The sequence below is a fragment of the Pyxicephalus adspersus genome, chromosome 4 (genome assembly GCF_032062135.1).
Source record: "Pyxicephalus adspersus chromosome 4, UCB_Pads_2.0, whole genome shotgun sequence".
NCBI lineage: Eukaryota > Metazoa > Chordata > Amphibia > Anura > Pyxicephalidae > Pyxicephalus > Pyxicephalus adspersus.
This window is the reverse complement of record NC_092861.1, coordinates 30,246,587-30,266,824: the sequence shown is the minus strand read 5'-3', so window position 1 is coordinate 30,266,824 and position 20,238 is coordinate 30,246,587.

Here is a 20,238-nt window from a genome sequence, read left to right as displayed (position 1 = left end):
TTGTATTGCAAACAGCTCTGATACATGTAAGAACAATGAATAGAGGAAGCAGACAACTACATTTGTGAAGTACACAGCTTTCACCTCCTCACAATGACCTAATTCATTTTTTTAGGCCTTTCCTCTCTATTTTCAACTGCTAATACTTGTGCTAAGGTGGCTATACTCACCATCCCACTGTACATATGAAGGCAGTCATAGGGTCTGATTTATTAAAGCTCTCCAAGGCTGGAGAGAATACATTTTTATCATTGAAAGATGCAGCAAACCAGGTTTGCTGGATCACACAGCTTCACTGCTGAAAGCATATCTTCTTCAGCCTTGGAGAGCTTTAATAAATCAGGCCCATAGTCTTTAGTTAGGATGGAATTCAAACATGTATGCCTTTGTTCATCTCCATTCCAATAAAGGGGATGGCATTGGAAGGGTTACAGAGGAAAAATATATTTTTTCCCAGTTCAGATAACAGCAAAATATATCATATTTCTGGCAAGATGAACAGGTATTTAATGTACTTGCTGAAAAGATGTATTATTAGTCTGAGAAAAAATAAAATTAATGCATGTACTACATATATGATTTGAATATAAACAATTATAAAAATTATAAAAATATAATATTTTTTGTTTTGGCTTTAGATATCCATTAACTTTCAGCCACCAACAATGTGGTGCAACATAAAGAGTTCTCTTGAAGGGGAGGAATAACAGTTGGGCCCATTGGGGAATGGTGAATAAAAAAGTGCCCAGAAGGGGATGAGGGGGACAATATTGCCTGGTGAAAGGAGGGTAAACACTGGGGAAGGAAACAGTCCATTGCAGAGGGTGGGAGTGAATGATAGTGCCCAATGAGGGGTGGGACAGAATAGTGCCAAGTGGGTGGCCTACGTCATGCATTCCGAGAGGCTCTTGGGTGCTCCTTCTGCACATGCCCAAGCATCTTAGGCATGCGCAGAAGGAGCCTTTTGTGAAAAAAAAATTGCTGATCTCACTCGTGCAGTGAGATCAAAAAAAATTTTTCCAACCTACGTCACCTGATTTTGTGCCTGCGTTGGGTGACGTAGAGAGAAGAACCCAGAAAAAGAGGAGAAGATGGCGGCGCAGGGCAATCCGACTCGGAGACAGATACTGGGACAACGCGGGACCCGATGGAAGACACCTCTGGATGGATCGCACTGCCCTGTGGGATAAAAGGTGTGGTTTTTTTTGTTTTAGTTCAGTTCCTCTTTAAGATAGGTGTGTACTGATACCAGATCCCCAGGTAAAAGTAAAGTAAAAAATCCTAAAAAGTAACCATTCTATCTACGGATAAACAAGTGACTGCTGATTGGATGCTAAGGACATCAGAACATTGCTTTTTGCTCTATAACTCTGTAGTACCTGTACATTACCAAATAATTGCAGATAGGAAATGTATTATTAAAAACTGGCATTTATCCTGGAGACACAAGATTACAGTAATCTAGATGGGATAGATAACATGTATAAAGGTTTTAGCAGTGATTACACAGGTAATTAAGGAGATTTTGCTCAAGCTGTATAGAAATGTTTTGGCCAATTTGTTCAGGATGATGTACCAGTGTCACAGTGACGTCACTGGTTTAAAATGTTAAAATCTTTCAATGGGTGAACCTGTTTTTGGTGACAACTGTCTTAGAGAGTACATCCCCTTTTCTTTGGAAAGATTTCCTCATACATCCTTGTATGTCTCTGCTACAGGTAAAGGAAGGCAATCTTACAGATGGAACATAGATAGTCTGTACTCCATTCATGTTCATGGACATGCTATCCAGGATAACGAGAATTGACTTGGTGTCTTGCTGATGAGATAGCTATGCATCTGCTACAGGACAAAGTTGTTTGCATTTTTGGAAAACAAGTGACTGGGTCACTTTAATGAAATTAAAGAGTTATTCATGGTACTGTAAACATCTTTTGAGAGTTGACCTTAGTCTTCCCATTAGGCAATGATCTTCTGTCCATGGAACCTTAAGATGACCATGCTTGGGAGGAATAATTAGAAAAGAAAATCTACCCCTTTTTCCCTCTCCCCATTTTCTCAATATTGCAAACCTAGCATCACACAAAAATATGGGTAATTGGGTGCCTGAAAGCAAACACTTGTGTGGTCATGCATTCCAACCCACCACCCTTGAAAGCCTCTTGGCATTGTTTGTCTAGTTTTACATCCAGTTGGATAATTAAATATTGCAGCTTACGTAGCATTTTGGAGTAAATGGAGTAAAATCCTTGACTGCTTTTTGCTTACCATTGACTCCTTTTTTGTTGCTTGTGACAATGGGTTTACTGTAATGATTTTTTTTAATGAACACATAACTGTGCATCGTTTAGATTTGCTACCTTAAGGGTAGTCAGACTGAGCCTGTATGTCTGAATGCCTTTTATAGTCTTTGGACAGTCTAGTTTTTGCTGAGAAGTGGATAGTTGAATGGTAAAACAGATTTCTAATAATTATACAAACAGTATTTTAAAATATATTTAAAGTGAACCTGTATTCTGTGTGGAGTAGGTAACGAAAAAATTTGCTTTATATTAGGAAGAGTAGGGGGCATTTCAGGCTTGCATCTGTCCCCAGTGTTTTATCTCAGGTTTATACCCGCTTCCAAGAGCTGCCATTCATCTGAATAGGAGTGGTTGGGAAACAATTTGTGCATGTGGCTGCAGTTTCCTGTGGATTGTGGTGAGGTTCTTGAAAGTAAAAGGCCATTCAGTAGCTTTTCCTTCTATGAAGACAGAATTGTACCTCAAATGCACTTAACTTCACCCCATGGCAAAGCAGTTGTCCAACACTTGTACACTTGACCCTGCATCTAAACCCAAGAAAACTGCTGCAGCTTACCAGTCCTTAGTGGAGGCTCCAATGGGTTTTTTCAGGACTATCAAGGTTTATTTTTATTTACTTAACTCATAAATTGATGTTTACAAAAGAACTGAAATCTTTAAAAAAAATATACCTGATAGACCTTGTATGTGTTTTTTTTTTTGTTTGTTTTTTTTTGCCATAAGATCTTCTGCATGGCTGCTAGCAATTTGCTTTGAATTAGCATGCCATGGGTATACGTCCCCATCCAGTTAGTGAAAGAGACCAAAGACACCAAAGCCACGAAAAATAGTCAAAGATGTCAGGGACAGATTGACTAGAGAGACTGCAGTCTCTGACGTACATTACACATGCACAATATAGTAAAAAATTCCTTGGGGGTCTAAAATGCATAAAGTCTACTTTGGTTATGCCAGTTTCAGATGCTGTGATGTACATCTGTCTCATTACCCGCTTGTCAACTGCAAGATATGCAGCTGTCAATTTAGGAACAGCTGGGGTCTGCCTCATGCATTTGTGTGACCCTACAAAAAATAAAAATGTTATCACTAAGATTACAGCATGTCATTTTTTTATTTTAAAGTTTTATTGAGGAGATTAACCATTACAGCATGAAAAACAGACAATAATTTGAATCTCTGAACAATAAAAGTATACACAATACAATATTTAAAGAGGAACTAAACTAAAAACTGGCCACAAAAAAGCACCTACCTTCATGCCTGCAGGGCAGTCCGATCCATCCGGAGGTGTCTTGCATCAGGCCTGCCATCTTCGTCTCTTCTTTCGGGTTCTTCAGCCTACATCACCCGGTCCAGGCGTGAGATTGGGTGACGTAGGATGGGAAAAAAACTTGCCAATCTCACACAAGGCTCCTTCTGCACATGCCCAAGATGCTCGAACATGCACAAAAAGAAGCACCCAAGACCCTCCTGGGATGCGTGACATAGGTATCCTGGGAGGTTTTGCGCCTAGGCGATCAAGAATTAGGGGGCGGTCCTGCACCTTTTGTTGCACTTATGTCCTTAACAAGTTTTGCACTTGTTAAAGATGTCATTCTTAATGAACATATAAAGCACATTTTCTGCAAAGCCTAAAGCAAAACGGAAGCACCAAAAAGTGAGGTCCTCTCAGTATCATTGCATTAAGGAAATTAAGGGAAAAGAGTAAAGAAAAAAGGTTTAAAAATATTCACCTTTTCTTAATCTTTCTGCCTCCTGCTGCTGACATTACTGGACCGTGATAAGTGCAGAATACCACTTCTTCCAAAGGATGCCAAATTACTTTAATATATCATTTTGACAGCAGGGGCTGGGGGACAACTACATAGGCATACAATACAATTTACTGCAAGGGTCGCTTTAATAATTAGACTGTTTTTTAATTTGTTTTTGGAAGCCATTAATAAATGTATCTGGCACTGCTAACAAGAAAGAAACTCTCCTTCTTTTCCATAAAATTAGTTGTGCATCAAACAAATAAACCATTTCCTTGCACTGTGGACAGGTCTACCCTGGTATTGTCTGGCCCTTTAATGCTCTGATTGTCCCTATTGTGAATGCTTTATTGAGGCTTCAAAGCCAATTGTTGGACCTTGAGTTCTGCTTTCATCCTTATCCTCATTATACACACAAAAATCAAAAGAAACCTTTAGGGGGTTATCACTTTGTTTTTAATGTTCACACTTATCTATATTGGGTTATTGCCATAATTACACCTAAGATTAGGAGCAACCACCAGTTAAGACAATAGCTTGGCACAGTTTTTGTATATTTAGTCAAAAAGCTCGTTCCATCAAGCAAAAACATGTGTGTTTTTCCAAGTTAACACCAAAAATGTATGCATTGACTTGGGTTGAACGTGGGTTATACATGGTGATCCTGCAATGAAGCCTCTCATTCAGACACTTTCTGTTGTAGGACGACAATGTGTTATTTATCCAGATAGTTTGTGCAAACTCCCATCTGGATCCTCACACTTTTACATGTTTCTTAGATTGTATGCTCTTCAGGGCAGGGTCCTCTCCTCTTCCTGTGTCACTGTTGTGTCTGTCTGTCATTTGCAACTCCTATTTAATGGACAGTGCAGCGTAATATGTTGGCGCCATATAAATACTGTTTATTAATAATAATAATAATAATTATAATAATAATGTTTCATCAAACAAATGAGCTTAATCATACAGAACACCAGGTGCAAATTTCAGAGCCATTGTGAAAACATATTGTTCATTGTTTAAAGCAGCAGTCGCCAACTGGTGGTCCACTAGAAGATTTTGGGGGTCCAAGGCTCTGGTCAGTGCACCCCAAGCAGGGTCAGGAGAAAGACCCTGCCGGGGGGATGCACCGGCCAGAGCCGCTGACCATGTCCCCTGTGCAAATCCCTGGCTCAGGGAAGTGGACGGGCTGTGTTTCACGACACAACCCGCCCACTCTCCCATCGCAGGCTCAGATCTGCTATGGCAGAGTGGGCAGAGTTATGGCGTTATGACGTCCATGGGGAAGGTTCCTCCCCTTTGATTGGCAACCGGCTCCCCGCACATGCGCGGTCAGGAGCTGGTAATTTTAGTGATCCACAAGACCAAAAAGGTTGGCAACCACTGGTTTAAAGCATATATTGCAGGCCCAAAGGAAAATGACTTTATCAACACCTATGATGTCTTTTGTTCAACACCCCAAAACATCTGAACCCAGATTATTTGCTGAGGGATTGGTACTATAGGAAGCAGGTCCATTAAAAAACTACTGGCTGATCATTGAGGAATACCTGGAAATAACAGGGAAGAAACTGACCTAAATCCAGCACCCAAATTCAGCCAGGAACCCAAGTCCAGACTTGAAGAAGTAGGGGCTATAGTTGACTGCCTAGGTTGATCACTGAGGAATAACAGGGGATAATAGCATAAGGGAAATACACAGATTTAAGGTCATTTTTGCCCTTTAGATCTGCTTTAAATGCTAAAATATCTGGATCAATATTGAATGCTGAACCTTATTGTTGTAAAGCAGCTTTTCTCTAAAATACACATTTATACCAAGCCAAGAAACTCGGCAACCATTGGTAGTTTCATGTTTGACTTTTAGATGGGTTTTTTAAACAGTGGCCAATCACATTACATATATTGTAGTTTATCATTGTGACCTGTCAGTAGGCCACCAATTCATTTGAGCAAAGTACTTTAAAAAATAGCAGATACGGCTAGCAGATTAGAAATTAAGAATTCCATTCTGTTGTACAGGACTCGCAGTTAACCTGAACAGATGATTAATGAGTGTTGCTTGCCTAGCAAAATATGCATGAACCTAGGAGAACTACCTGGTAGCTTTTCATAGCTACTGCAGTGCAAAGCTGGTCGCTGTTTCTGATTTATTGGACATGTTATTTATTGGAACCTCTACCAATGATAAGGAGTAAAAGCATGCTTGAAGGTCAATCAAATAAATAACTCATCCAACCTCATTATTTCCGTGCAAACAAATAAGAATCATTGTATGTATAGCTGTATCCATATGCTTACTAGCAAGAAATAAACATTATAACTGCAATTTTGTCTTTTTTTCTCTCTGGAACCCCAATTAAAGAATTTGCAGCAAATAAGCAAATACATTCATACTAAGTGACTAGTAAAAATCAATACAACATAGTTCATCTTAAATGGCAGCTATGTTCTGCAAAGCTGAATAACAACCATTTATGTTCACAGAACTATATAAAGGCAAGTGACAGTGTGCAGGTTTAATAAAATCCAACCATTTATCCGGAAAGTGAGGCTAGTTAACATCCATAGGTTCTAAAATCTGAAGTTTGCCTGGATGTAAAAAGCTTCACTTTGTTAGACTTTGGCATGTGATGGTAATAGTTTATCGTTTATTATAAACAGTCAGATGTTTACTAGAAAGGATTTCTATATATAGGTTCACAGCGAATCTACAGGAAGAAATAAGACAAAAGTTATGTGGTCTGTCCTCCTTTATTCCCGAGCACTCTACATCCTGCATACACCGCCAAGGGTCATAAATTTACTTTCCTGCTTACAGAGTTACACTGTGAGCATGAAAGTAACTTGAGGACAGCTGAAACAAAAAAGAGATCCACGCATTTAATGATATGGTCTATAGAGAAGTGCAAAGTAATCAAATTTCAGCAAAATATCCAGTTTCATATATTTTTTGTTTGAGAGTATGGTAGAAGTGTAAACAACTCTCCACTGAAACCCTTGGATTCAGCTCTGCACAATGATAGCAACAGACATTGGACAGCAGATTATACAAACCAAGGGAATAGGGAGTGCTCGTGTGTTTCCCTATACCCAGCAGAAGTGGAAAGTTTATTGAGGCATCAAAAGGCAATGGAAAGCGGGTAGGTGATGGTGCTTTAAAAAGCCCATTGAGAGGCAAATTTGTTAGTATTTTGATGCAAAAAACTAAGAGGAAAAAATGTTTTATTGGTTTTAATATTATTGTGCAGTATTTATAAAGCACAGACACATTATGCAATGCTTTACATAGTCAATAGTCATATCAATAACTGTCCCTCAAGGGTGCCCACAATCTAATGTCATAGTCATAGGGAAAGCTAATTAACCTAATTGCATGTTTTTTGGGATGTGGAAGCTAACCGGAGTACCTGGTGGAAACCAATGCAGACACAGGGCAAAAATACAGAAACCTTGCAGATAGAGTCCTGGCTATGATTTGAACCTGGGACCGAGCGCAGTAAAGACCAGAGTGCTAACCACTTAGCCAACCATTCCGCCCACCTTGATTGCGGCCACACTCGGTGCCACTGGTGCAGTATTTATACTGGATGTAGACAAAGAGATGGTGCCACAGTGACCACATCTTGGTATATATGGTAAACTTGTGGAAAGGACAGGGTAGGTTAGTTTAGGTCAGGAAAGGGGTGGAGGGAACAGGATATATCCCTTGCACTTCAAAGAATGTAAGATTATTGTGACCAGATTTGGGCTTTTAAGGTTTCATTACAAAGGCTGCATAAATTATAGTGTTTCAATAAAGCATCATCAATCATGTTTCATGATGACAAAATCTGTCCCTACCTCAGCTCAGAATCAGAAATGCATCAGATTATGTGATATGGCTGGACATACCGCGGCTAATAGTGACTAGCTGCATATAATCCATCCACCATCCATGGTTGGCTAGGGAATGCAAGATTTACAACCTGCAGGTAATTGGGTGCTCTGCAATATTTGGGAAAAAGCACCTGGCCAGGTTGTTCTGTCTGTGGTATGCAAGACTCAACGTGCTAGCCAGCCACTGCACAGCCACTAATGCCTCTAGGCAATATAATGGTCAATGATCAATGGATAAGGTGCCAAAAACCTAGAGTACTGATAGTATAAATCTTTTTTTCTGAATATACAGGTTTTCAGATTGCAAGCAAGTATTTAAAGGGGTAGTAAATGACTAAACACATGTAGAAGGGAGTTTCAGAGTAGAAAAAGAAGACATTAACAAAAATTTGGTGCCAAAATATGAAGTTTTATTGAGTGTATACTGACATTTGTCTTTGTATTTACTGATAAAAAAATGTAAAAAAATTGTTGTTTTTTGAATATAGGAATAGGAATCTGGTATTGGTGTTATGTGATTTGTCAGTATCTGGTACTGGAAGTATGTGTAGTCTGTCTCTGTAAAGGCGAGACATGTTAAAGGTTTTGTGTGTCGTACACGTTTATGTATATACAGTAAAATTTATGAATTGGTTTGTGTAGGAGGGCCTGCAGTAATCTAGTGAATGGGTCTTATGCTTACCTTGGCTTTAATGTCTTGTTAAATGAGTGCTATTAAAATAGGCAAAATACCACATAACAATTTTGTTGTGCATAATTTCATAAATTATGCACAACAAAATTGCAGATGGGAAGGAACACATGAGTTGACAAAAACTAATGTAATATATTTACAGGGGAAAAAAAAGAAATGTTACATAGCAGCAAGTGGGGGGAAGTAAATGGCAGACAGCACATTAGATTCTTCATGTACACCTTGAAGTTTTTGAATATCATGGGGTAGGTACATTTGTACACTGTTTGATTTGAAGTTCTTTAAACCAACCAAGGTATTTAGGTTTTTCCATATGTTCTACATAAACTAGTACACCAAATTTCCCATGTTTTATCTGTGGACAAACTTGCAATGTAGATGGGACAGCTGGGGGGTTGTAGGAGTTTGCACATTGACCTACATGACCTTCTGTGATATAGATCAGAAAAATGCTCACTTCCTCCACTACCCTTTGTAGGAGAGCAGCACATCATTCATATATGATTTTAGGTGCTCTCCTCTTTATTTTAGGCAGTTATGTCCAGCAGCATGCACTCTGTAACAGGGGTACACCTATTACCCCTTTTACATCTGTACATAGTACAGTGGAGAAGAAAATCCAGACTTCAACAACCTGCTACTGCCTCATCCAAAACATACCTCGACATACATATACATATATATGCATTTATATCATATACATATGGACATCTTAGAATTTTTTTTTTCAATGCTTATACTTGCATTTAATGTCATTGCAAATGTATTATAATAAACATTGACTTCATTATCAGCAGTGCACAGTTAATATACATTGCATTCCTATACAATAGCAACTCAGAAGAAAATAAAAGGCAGCTCTGTGCATTTTATCCAGACCTCTATAGATCATATTGGATTAGTCAGAAGGCTGGCAATAGCACAAGCTGGTTACACTGCAGAGATACTGCAGAGCATTCTGAGTGATATATGACAAGACAGAGGAGTCAGCAAATGCTGCAGCGGTAAAACTCAGCAGGCTGGGAGAACACATTCCTGCAAATTGCAAGTCAAACATAGTACTAGAGGGACAGAACCTGCATCATACAGCATATACACTTATATGATATTTATGCTGCCTAAGATATTTAAACACTAGCATAAGTGGATGAGAGAAGGAGCAGAGAAGAGACAAGGAAAAAAATCAGAAAACAGTACTAAGAATAAAAAAAAAAAATACATAGTTGTACAATAAATTTTCACTAGATCAATGCAAAAATTTTACAATACCAAATTAGGTGTTTTGGTGTATTTTTAGAATTGTTTTTTCCTTGTAATAATTATAATACAGTTTGCTGAGCGTGGGGCAGCTGACAACCAATGCACCTTATTAATATGTATGGCCAGTTTCCTGCAGTACAAGCACAAAACTAGATTACAAGGTAGGCCGCTGCTGTATGCAAGCTTATTTCTATTCTGTGTATATCCTCTAATATATTTCTAGAGGAAATTAATGTGTATGGTATTGATATATGTGATAGGTAGGCCTTTGTCAAGATACAATATTTAATACAGTACGTGATATTGCATGCAGGTTGATTGCATTCTGCTCAATAGCAGTGTCTCCCCACTTTCCTCCTACAACATCTACATCATAATAGTATCCCTGCAGCTCTGTAGGAACAAATTAGTGACAGAGCACCCTAAATCAGGGGTGTCAAACTCAAATACACAGAGGGCCAAAATTAAAAAACTTAGACATATGGAAACAAAGAGGTTTTGCTTCACATTCAATCTGGAACAAGCTTATAATAGAGAAAAAGGTATAAAAAAAGTTTTTTTTTAATTTTTTTCAATAAAAAAATCTCATGCCTTTCTCTATTTGTAGCCTTCTGAGTTAAATATCAATGGTAACCTTTTTGCACAGGCTAACAATAATAATAACAAATCCAACCATTCAAGCCCATGCCTTGGAGTAGCAAGGAAAAGTACAGCTGAGGGGGAGTGCTGGAAATGACAGACGCGGCCAATGCGGAGCTACATTTTATTGAGTGGCCCGCCGCTGAAACCCCCTCTTGATTGAAATAGCTACTAAAATTCCCGGCATTATTTTTGTCTATAAAACAGTCCAATGCGGGGCCACGCATAGGCAGAGAGCCAGCTGACCTATAAACGCGAGTGATGTCGGGAATTGTACTAGTGGCGCTATTTCAATGCAGCGGCGGGCCAGCTGCAGTTCATATTTAGGCTAACTTTGGGGGCCAAAAAAAAGGACGTTGGGGGCTAGATTTGGCCCCTGGGCCAGAGTTTGACACCCCTGCCCTAAATGATGAGGGGGCCGGGAATGTCACTCTTTAAATTCTCTGTAATAAAAAAAGAAATGAAAAGGGTGCAGAGAATTTTTTTAGAGTCCCTGAAATACATGACTTGAAGGGCAAGTTGGGTGGATAGACACTTGAAACTATACTAGGTCTTCAAATGCAAGGAAAGACCCAAAAGGTGGTCATTGGTAATTGCAGAAATGCCTGAGAACAGTGGTCGCCAACCTTTCGGACCTCACAGACCACTGAATTCATAATTTTAAATCTCGCAAACCATTAATATGAATTAAAAAAAAAACTACATTTGTAAAATAATGATTTTCCTAATGTTGCCTGATACGTACTGTGGAGGCTTTGATTCATTGATCAACTCACGGTTAAGTAAAGTATTAGTATTGTTACTATTTCCATTAGTTGCATTATCTTTGGTATTACTAAAGAAATGAAAAAATTTTTGTTTGCTTTCTCTCACTCATTATGGGTTTATTTAATTGAAATCCAAGACCAAACAAGAAATGATAGTTATCAAAGTCACTATTTGATGCCATTAAATATAACAGTTAGAGAAAATACACAATTAAGGTCATACTTATCTAAAATAGCATCTGAGAAATAAACTAATAAAGTAAAACAAACAGATGAGAATTGGTATTGGTGGAGCGGAGTGACTGTTGTAATGGTGGAAACAATACTGAAGCGTACGGCTCGGCAACGGTTGCCTAATACAACATAAGACTACACTGACGTCACGCTGCGCCTCCCTTGTTTTTCCGTCTCTAGTACAATTTGTGAATATGTTGCAATATCAAGGTGAAAATATAGTTATTCAGAATATGAGAAATTATTAGAATATTATTTTTGTTTTATTATTAATAAAACATTAAAATTGCAAATAATGTCCCAATTTTTCTGTGGACCACCAAAATTTTCTCGCAGACCACCAGTGGTGACCACTGCCATAGAAGACCCGAACATTTTGGCAACCTGTAAAAAGTTAACTTTCTGAAAATCATCTTTAGCACAACCTGCAATGCAACATAGGACTATTGAGAGCCATTCCAAATGATTAACATGGAATTTGCAGGGCACCCAACTTTCAGGGGCTTCTGAGGCATCTGGTAGCACAAAATTTACAGCTCAGAGTTAACAATTAGCACTTTGTGGTGCTTCTACTTCTAGCTTCAACTGTCTATTATTTAGAGGGAAAAGTTCTCTCTTTCCCTCATTCAAAGCTGTCTGTTTGATTCTGATGCACAGATACATACTGTATCATATGGTAACAATGGGTTTTTAATAATGTATTACTTTAATTAACTATTCAATAAATATAACTGTGTTGCTTAGTGTCTAACAGGAAATAAAAGTAGGGATGAAAAATACCAGCATGTTTATGTTTTTGTTGGTTTTTCGGTGTTCTTTTTTACTATCGTTGACCATCTAAACTCTTAATGACTTTCATGACATGGGTGTGGAAAGGGTACAATTGTTGCCTAAATTTTATACATAGAAAGTTCCGCTTTGTCTTTTTTTAATCTTTTATAGGGTCGTATATCTCCCTAATCCTTGTCTTAACAATTTCTATATATAAACATTTATAACATACATATCACTATTCAACAAGTATTGCTTTTCAACTTATTCAGAGTGAAAACAAAACCTATGGGCTAGCATCTAACATCCAGATCTACACAAGGCCCAAGTGTGATCCTTCCCATGCACCAGGCATAGTGGGAACAAGCTTCTAAATGGAGAGCAAAGACCTCTGAAAGTAAAACAAAGAACTTGTTTCAGCTGCTTCATGCTGAGAGAATTTAAAGCAGAGGTTACGCTCACTGTTTAGAAAAGCTGCCTAGTGTGCCTGGACTTAAGTTAAAAGTTGCACACTTGTGTGGACAAACATGTACTCAGCTCTTCATCTGCTGTAGCCCTTCAGCTAAACATCAAAGAGGAAATATGGCAAAGCACAATCAAGGCTATTGATAGACTGTTATTAGTTGCAAAGGCTTGGAATGTCAAACATAATGACACAGATAACCGTTAAAAAGAAAAAAATTCATGAACTCAGGCACTTTTGTTTTATATTAAAGATTATTTAACTTTTAAAATGTGAAAGTAGTTTTAAAGATAATGTTTTCATTGCGTGTTACACATCGATAGCACTGACATATTCTGAAGTGCCTTACTGACATCATAGCCATATGTCTTTGAGGAACTTAATATTTGGACCTATATGTCACTGGGCAATTTAGCAGTATATTTTTAGGAAGTGGGAATAAACAGAAATACCAAGAGGAAACTTAGGCAAACGAAAGGAGAACCTACAAATTTCATGTAGATAGCATCCTGGCAGATATTAAGGCTGCGTACACATGCTCAATGTCATTGAAAAGGATCTTTCACAGTCTTTTCCAAAGACTGAAAAATACATGAACGAGCGATGTACATACAGAGCTGTTCCACTCTATGGCGAGGGGAGGGAACAAGCGAACGGCACCCTGCTGTGCTCTCTCCCCTTCACTTGTATTGCGGTTATTCTTGGATCTGCCAGGACAGATCTATGAAGGATGTCGGACGAGCAATGTACACATGTCAAATTCCTGTCTGATACCAACCCCAGAGCAATTATCGGACGAGAATCATCTGACGTGTACATAGCCTAAAACCTGAGACCCTGATGCTGTCAGGTCAGTGAGCCTAGGAAACCCACACAAACACAGTAAGAACATACACATTCCATGTAGAGAGCACCTTGGCTGAGATTCAGACCAGAGACCTTTGTGCTGATCACTCAGGTTCACCCATTATAGTCTATTTTCTTTAAGCTACATACACACTTCCAATTATTATCGTTGGAAAACGAACGACGAACGTTCATGCACGATATATACGAACGATCGTATAGCACCGATCCTGCACATAGAGTTAACGACACGATCGTTCGTAGATATTGTACACACAATAGATACGATCGTTTGAGCGATAGAGGAACTATGTGCACGACAGGAAAGTGACAGACGTTCGTTCATTACGCATGCTCAGACCATGGACGACCAACGAACGACCGTACACACGAACGATGTTCAACGATCGTCGTCCAATCCGATCCGTCGGTCCGGTTGTTCGTTTCCAGTGACTTTCCTCGTTCGTCGGCGTCGTTGGTTACTTTTTTACGAACGATTTTTTGCCCAATCGATCGTTCGTCGTTCGATTGGAACGATAAAAATTGGAAGTGTGTACGCACCTTAAGTCTTAGAGTGCTTTAATAAATCAGACTCATAGCTTAGTAGTTTTTACTGCTTCCTCTGCTGTGCTGGGAAATTGAATTAAGTTTCTGTGGTTTCCAGATTTAAAATGGTAAGAGATCCACTTAAATTGGAACTGAGCTAAAAAAAAATTTAGATTTGCTATGCTATTGGAAATATTTATGAATTGCGAGTTTTCAGTACCTGAAATTACCCTCCAGTTTATCTCTAATGAAGTTTCCCAGACACTGCAAATGGTTTTCATGATGAAAGGGGGAAGTTTGGAGGGTGGGGGGAGAGAATTATAATTGCAGTAAAACTTTCTCACAGCACACAGCCTATAATTTCTTCCTTGTATAATTATTCCTAGCTGTCTCATAGTGTTTATAATAAGATGATGTGCTCTGAATGAATACACCATGTAATAATTATTAGCCGAGTCTGGCCAGTAGCCAGTGCTGGTGACCTACTGTGACGTCCTGCAACTTGTGGGATTACAAATATAAAAGGCTTGTCATGTCTACATCAACATGGAGAATTTGAGGATTCTGGGAATATCTGGCTTCCCTCAGGCAGGTCCTGGACTGTCAAAATATCTGTGTTGCAACATAAACTAAAAGAGGACAAATGACAATGGTAATCCGCTGCTCTGCTGCTCTGCTGCTTCCTGTATACTGTGTCATACCCAGTCATAGAATAAAGAATTGCTTCAAAATTTGTCACATCCGGCTGCTGCTGGAGAAATGCAATTCTTTTGGAATTCTCAAAGGACAAACGAAAATTTCAGTAATAAACAAGCCATAGAACTAGATGCTTGGATGTGTGATCAGAAAACTAGTATCCAGAGCTTGAGTTTAGTCTACATAACCTCCAAAGGGCTGCGTTCCCCTGTATACTATTCATTTCAGGCTGTGTTATTCTAAAGAAAACTATATACCTGTATATTTACATGGAAAATTTTGAAGTATCATTATAGGAGCTGAAACTTCTGGTGGATTTATGACAACCTGTGACTAATTTCTAAAAATGGTTGTTTTCTAGTTTCTGCTAGCTGTTTAGTTTAGACACCTTCTCCATATTAGGCCGGGATAACCTCGCAGGTTCCAAGCTTTATTCCAATGTTACTGCCTCTGACATTGGCCTTGGGGCTCATTCCTTCTAGTATGATGCCTTTTTAAAAAAAATGTATTTACATTTTTGGAAATAATGAAACAATCAGTGCACAAAAACAAGTAATAAAACAATTTTGATTTCATGTGTTGCCAAGTTGTGCTCCTTGAAAAATAAAGTAAGCACTGCATTTGTGTGGGATGTGGTAGGTAAATATAATAAAATAAGTGGGCATAGTATATGACAAAGCTGTGCACATCTATAGCGGGAAGGGGTTCTACGCTACAAAGCGTTTCGTTTCCAGAGCAAAGTATAACATAAACAATTGCCATTTTTTTTTTTAAATATTCATTTTATATGTATAGTATGCAAAGTACAACAGACCTATAAGAAAATAAATCAACAATATATAGATAAATTTTATGTTACCTATGGTGGGTCTTTAATATATGACCTTGGATGTATAGTATAGGTTCTTGCAACAGGATAATTTAAAATAATTTAAGACATGGTACATTATCTGAGTGTGTAGATACATTTAAATTTTTGAATGACTAGCCCTTTCCTCTTCTAGTCCCACTGTACTAAAGATTACAATATTACAATGTGCACTGACAATACAAAAAAAGTATTGTTAATGAAACCAATTAGGGTTTTTTCCATCTCATCTCATCCCATTTGTGCTTTTTGTTTTTTACTTGTTCATTTGATCAAGGGATGCGGCAGTAGTTGATTAATTACCCAGATGATGAAACAAACATTTACAGATATGTTTTTTCATCTATGTACTTGTGTGTGTATCTGTATGTCCTTCTTGTTTGTATTGATACTAGCAACATTTTTATCACAAATAATACAGAGACAATTAAGTCTACAGAACTGGATTAGGGGCCTGTGTAGACAGACAAGTGCTTTTGTTAGGCTTCTTGAGTTAATTTTTAGCTGCATCAAGCTCCTTTTTTATTCTTGTTAATTTTTGTGGCATGAAAAGGAATTTTGATGCAAACAGGTGCTTGTACCAGATGGGTTGATTTTGGTGATTTGAATTTTCATCAGAAAATTTCCTCTCGTAATAACTAATATTGATATTTATTATGTATTCATTATCACTGTTATTTGCCTTGGAGTTTAGGGTGCTGTCTTACAGAATATAGTTATACACATTGTCAGTTGGCATTTCTCATTAAAGAACTGATTTCTCAGATGATATTTGGCATTTAAAGCTGAACTGTACTTATTAGTAGGTGGTGAGCTTCTGCTACAATCAGCAATTATGCACAGCATAATTTGCCAACTATGGCACAGGCTTACCTTTGTGCAAGCTCCATGCAGGGCTCCTCAGGAGGTTGTTGGGAGTTCCTTGAACTGTGGCTGACTGACCTATTTGCTAATGTCTAGGGGTAAACAAACCTTGGTAGAACCAGCTGCATGACTTTATTGATGTTTTTATTTATCTATAATGGCAGCATTTTAGCCACCACTGTAAAAGGTGCATTGTTTGCACTGGCCACTAATTTAAGAGGCTTTTTTCCCCATTGACCCCAATGATTTGGTTTTAGCAGGGGTTCTCTAACAATTTTTTCAAGGGTTTCTCAGAGGTAAATAGGTTGATAAAAGCACCCTAGGGTCTAGAACTCACCTTACTCAGGTACAGGTCAGCTGCAGTAAGATCTTTGGTTGTGTCTTTGGACATATCCCAGCATGTATCTAAGCAGCACCAACCTGTACCACCGATAACTGCCCTGCCCTTGACTGCAGATGGTCTGATCAGTATAAGGCTACATACACACACTAAATAATTGTCGCTCAAGACGATTGTTTCTAGCAGAAATCTAGTGAATGTGTGGTGGTCCCCTGCAGTTGTACTTTTCAATGAAGGAGGACAAAGTGTGGTATACTTACTCTCCCCTCCTCCCCTCCCTAAAGAACTGAACAGCTTCTACTGTCATTGTAAATGATGGGAAAAGATCATTTCCAGCTAGATAAATCCAATGTGTGTACATAGCCTTAGACTGGGCCTTTGAAATTAAGGGCAAAGAAAGTTGAACATTTTAAGCCTTTAAAAGGGGAAGAATTGGTTTTCCTTGAAAGTTTTTTGCAGTGTAGGATGGAGATTGTGCTGTTTGTCTGCTTCCTGCAGTTTTTACAATGCCTACCCAAAGACTTACTTCTTACAAAGCAAAAAGTAAGTGAAACTCCAGCCATGTTTTTTTATTTTATAAAAAGGGGAAGGGTAGGACTACAGTTTTTAATGTTGTCTATATGCCCTCTGGGAATATTCCCTATTACTTCCTGTCATGTCACATGGAATTAATGTTAATCTCTTTAAACAAGAGTAGAAATTATATGGTCCTCTCTAAGTAAGTCCCACAACTCTAACTGTTACACGATAGTAAGAGAAGTAAATGGGGCTTCTTTTGGTACAAAGACAATAATATTGCACACATTTAATTCAGCTGTTAATACTTTTATGACAAACAAGCTAAAAGACATATAAAAAAAACAATATAAAAACAACAAACACTCCAAACCAATCAAGGCTGGGGGAAGGAAGCTCTTTTAAAAGCAGAAAATTATTACTTACAATCCTCTATGTGTTATAATATTGGAGAATATATATATTGTATGTCCTTTTTTTAACAATGCATTTTGCCAAAGTTTCCTCACAATCATATTTGGATGAAAAACAGTGGTCTTTTGAGCAAATCAGTGACAAAACATGGAGGGTTAGGGCTGGAGAAACAAAAAGGCAGACAATCCCCAAAAACGAATTGCACTCACGGCTAGAAAGGGCACCCAATTACCAAGTCCAAACATCAGACAGCCTGATTGGTTTGTTGCTTTTATATAGTTTTTGGATATCAGTTTTTAGCCTGTTTATAAAATAAGTATCTGCATTTGAAACATATTTGTACTGTAATATTTTCTTTGTTCTAAAAAAAGTCACATTTGCTCACTACTACTGTGTCCCTTTAAACAGGAAAGTAAAGTTAGAAATAGTTAATGTTTATGGAGTTTTAGTTGTTTTTTTATTTGTCATTTTAAGGTGAGGAAGAGAAATCTTCCAATGTGAACTCAGCAGCGAAAACCAGAATGGCATTCTAATCCTTACCTGCTCTACCTTTGAACATAGAGGACCTATGTACTTGGGTGGAATGCATGTAACATGTTATTCTACTCATTAACACGTGCTGCATTAAGACAGCCCTTTAACTTTTATTTATGCAACAGGGCACAACATGCCCCTAATAATGCGTCGAGGTATCACTTATAATGAATGACACAACAGTGAAGCAAAGCACATACCTTGGTTGGCTGCTTTGCTGAAATTAGTGCATGTCAGGCATCCCTTTCAAACATAGTGCACGCATGAAGATCCTAAAATTTTGACTGGATGTCAGTTTTATGTGGTGCAGCAAAACCTTGAAGTGACATCTGTAAGTGCCCACCATTACATTAAATTTCATTGTTTAGTTCATTCAGTATTCTCCAATTTCACTGTTTTACTGTCGCTAAATTCTTTATTATAGTGCAAGTAAAGTCTGCCTATAAAAAGTCTCGACTGGCAAGCTTTTTTCATGGCAGAGGAAACTATGAAGTGTCATAGATTCTCGGCCTGCCTGTAAGGACTTTTTTATTTTTGTGCACACATGTGGAGCCTCTATTCTGTACTAGGATAAAATTTCTCCCATGCACATACACAGTAGCTATGCTATCCCCAACTAGCCAATAAAGAAAGCCAAAGACTTCAAATCCAGAGGAAGACAAGGCAAAGATGACATTGGTGGGAACGAGGGGCATCATAGGGCTGGACTGGGGCACTTTGGCAGGTAAGTGTGCCAATACATGCAAAATGCTGAGGTTATTTGCACATTATGACAAAACTCTGGGAGCCAAAAGCAGAGGTTACATCCACTTTAAGTTGAACTGTCTTCCTGATTGATCAGGAAAGTTATTTTTATGATTACATGCTTGAGGGTTTAAATGTTGACTTATCAAACAAATTTAGTTTTTACATATCAATGACATCGTTTTTTAGTTTAAGACTGTATGTTTTGGGGAAAACATAATATAAAAGTACCACCATAATTGCTTGGGGAATGGAAAGCAAAACTTTAAATTTATAACTAGCTTTATTAGTAAGCCAGCAAAATCAGCACACGCTACAACTTACAATGCAATGCTGGATAATGCAAAACAGTGATTATGTTGAGGTCAAAGTGGATGCTTCATAAATGTCTGCAGATATCCTGTCTTCTAGTGGTTTATTTTAGCATTTTCTATTACCAATTTGCATTCTGCTCGGCTGCAGCCATCCTGAAATTTACATAATGTGAAATGACATGCAGGGCACTGGAAGGAATGAAAACAAATGCGCCCTTTCCAGGAGCCTGCGGCTTGCTGATCTCTTACTCCATCCCCTTACTTCAGGTTGCAAGAGATAAAATGCTGCTTTTCCACTGTTTGCATTGTTTGAATAAAAATAATATTCTATGTCAGTACTTTAGTAGCAACTGCAAGAAAAAGACATTTCTGTGAAAATAAAATGTCTTGTAGAATCACATGGGTGTCCAATGTGTCCAGAAATCTCTGCCAAATGGGAGTGTCAGGATATTGATTGGCTGACCACAGAACTTAGATGTGGCCTTGGGTTTCACATGATTGAATAAATGTCTAGTAATTACACAATTTGCAACTTGATATTGATTGCAAGTGTTAGCACACAATTTATTTCTTGAAATTACTTGAAGATCCAATATCCATTATTTAGATGCTTCTGCACTGGCTGGATGAACAACACTCAAAGGTAAAGGTGAATTATAGGAACCATTGCTTTAAACTGGCTATTAGTTAAAAAAAGGGTATCCAATAAAGCTGTTTAGAAGCCAAACCTGAGGGCATCGTCATCTTTATCCTAAAAGCAGGATAAGTTGTTCATTTCTATTTAATGTGCTG